The sequence below is a fragment of the Tupaia chinensis genome, unplaced genomic scaffold (assembly GCF_000334495.1).
Source record: "Tupaia chinensis unplaced genomic scaffold, TupChi_1.0 Scaffold000063_1, whole genome shotgun sequence".
Taxonomy (NCBI): Eukaryota; Metazoa; Chordata; class Mammalia; order Scandentia; family Tupaiidae; genus Tupaia; species Tupaia belangeri.
The window spans coordinates 1,168,428-1,171,114 of NW_006159521.1; positions in this window are offsets into that span (position 1 = coordinate 1,168,428).

The window sequence follows — 2,687 nt, forward strand, 5'->3', positions numbered from 1 at the left end:
GATCGATTGATTTCAAGCCACTGGGTCTGGGACTGGAACCCCTCTTGGCTGTGTAGAAGTCCAGCAATGTAATCACTATGCCATCTGCTAATCTCCCCCATCAATAGTTTTTTTAAAATTATTTATTTTATTTGTTATTATTGCTATTTTAAAAATATGACCAGAGAGAGAGAGAGAGAAAAGGAAAGTGAGAAAGCAAGCCATCAGGTTCAAGACTCAACTGTGGTCAGTCATCTATTAGGTTTTCTTTTTTTTAAGAATTACTTTAACTTTATTTATTTTAATTTGACCAGAGAGGGACAAAGTGAGAGAGAGCAAGAGTGACAGAGCAAGAGGGACAGTGAGAAAGGAAGCCACCAGGTCAGGGACTTGAACTGCAGTTGGCCATGTAGGAGTCTGGTGCCCCCAACCACCATGCCACCTGCTGGCCCCCCACCATTAGGTTTTAGCCATTTAAAATTTTTTAGAGACATTCAAGTCTATCAAAGTTTTAGATAAGTTATTGCTCATTGGCATATCATTTTAAAAAAAAGTTTTATTCATTGTCATTATTTTATTTTTAATTTTTTCTTTGAAGTTGACCAGAGAAAGAGAGAGATGGAGAGAGAGAGAGAGAAGGAAAGTGAGAAAGCAAGCTGCCAGGTCCGGGACTCAAACCGTGGTCAGCCATGAGGAAGTCTAGCTGCCTTAACCACTATGCCGCCTGCTGGCCCTGTTGTTTTTCTGGACATTTAAAACTGCTAGCAATTAAAAGACTAAGCTTCATTTTGTACAGTAGTAGATTTATCACTAGTCACTTTCAGCCACAATTTTAAAAGTGCAATTAATTACTGGGTTTGCTCAGATTCCATTTTAATTGTGTATATATCTATAGGTATAGATATATTGCCACACAGATGCATGTCCATGGTAGGGGTGGAAATGCTTTAGATTTATTCAACAACCTACCACAGATACATTTGAGCCTGAAGTGGTTTCCTGAAAGTTTTGCTGAACTGACTGCCTAGCCCTGGTGAATCAATTTAATGCTGTCTCATGCATACAGGAAACCTGGGGTTTCTTTTAAGTTACTAAAGCTCATTTCCCCTCTGCCCCAGCTGAGGTGGACAACAGTCCAATATCGGTGACTAAGAGGTTATCATGAGCAATAAAATGGGAGTTTGCACTTGCAAGCATTCACTGTGATAGCATAGAAAAATCCAGGACCTACTCAAGCGTTAAAGCAAACCTATTTTAGATAAGGAAAGCCAAACGAAGATTTTTGCTCATTTTTCTCTGAATATCCGATTGCATTTTTCTTTTTTTTTTTTTTCCAGAGGTTTTTGCTACAGGGCAGGCGCGTGCGCTCGCTGGAAAGACACAGAGACAGAGAGACAGAAATCAAGAAATCACCCCCCAGGGGGGATGGCCATGCCACAATCCTTTCTCCTCCATTCTCCTCTCAGGATCTTGGGCGCACACACGCCTGGGCGTGAGTTTAAGCCATCGGATCTGGGACTCAAACTGCGGTCGACTACATGGGAGTACAACGATATAGCCATTACCCTAACTGCTGGTCCCCCGATTGCATTTTTTTGAACATTTAGCCATTATAATGATAGGGGTCATTAAAAAAAATTAAAAAAAGGATTCTTGGGGCCAGCAGGTGGCACAGTGGTTAAGGCACTGGACTCCCCACATGGCTAACAGGTTGGAGTCCCAGACCCAGCAGTTTGGTTTCTCACTTTCTCTCTCCGGTCAAATTTAAATAATAACAAATAAAATAATTCTTTAAAAAATCAAAAAAGATTATTTTATTGCTTTTACACTAACCACGTTTTTCCATATTTTCAAATCCTAATCACCCCCAACAAGAATAAGTGAGGTCTCTTATGACACCTGTCTTGTCCACGGTGTTAGTACGGACGTTTATTCTGAGTGGTGGATTAGCTACCTTCCATCTTGATTACCAGTTTTCTTGGGCATTTTTCTTTGCTTTCTGTTTTAAGAGAATCATTCTGGTCGATTTACAGAGAATCCTTTTTGCCCCTTCCAATTAGCTCCAGATCTTGTACAAACAGGCAATCCTTACAAAACACAGGTGAAGACAAAACTTTTTTCACCATTCGGCTTCAGAGTCAGTCACAGGAGACCAAGTGCAAGAAAAAGCTTTCGTAACATTGATGATTTAAAAAATCTGGTTGAAACACAGATGAGAATCCACAAGAGGGAGATACTCGCTAAACCAACAGAAAATTACGGGGCGAGGGCCGGGGAGAGGAGGCTTGGGAGGAGCCGCGGGGCGGGGAGCAGGTGTAGGTAGCGGCGGGGGTGGCGCGGCAGCACAGCTGACGGGAGAGCGGTGCGGGCTCCGTGCCTCTGGCAGCAGAGCGTGTCCTCGGTCTACCACGGAGACCAGAAGGTAGGAGGATGTTGCCAAACGCGAGCGCAACACTCGCAAGCTACCTCCTGTAGTCCCAGAAGAAGTGGGGGTGGGTGCCGTTGAAGGCACTTCCGCTTAGCAACCCCACGCGGTTGCTAAGGAGGGGCAGCTGCGGGGCCGACCCGGAAGTGGTGGTGTCAATTTCTCCCTGCCTGCTGTGGGTCTATCCTATCAGGATGGTCAGGGTCCCCCTGCGGGCTCCAGGCCGAGGGCGGGGCCAGCGCTAGTAGTTCCGGTTCGGCTCCCTCCGCCACGGGAGTGCCTC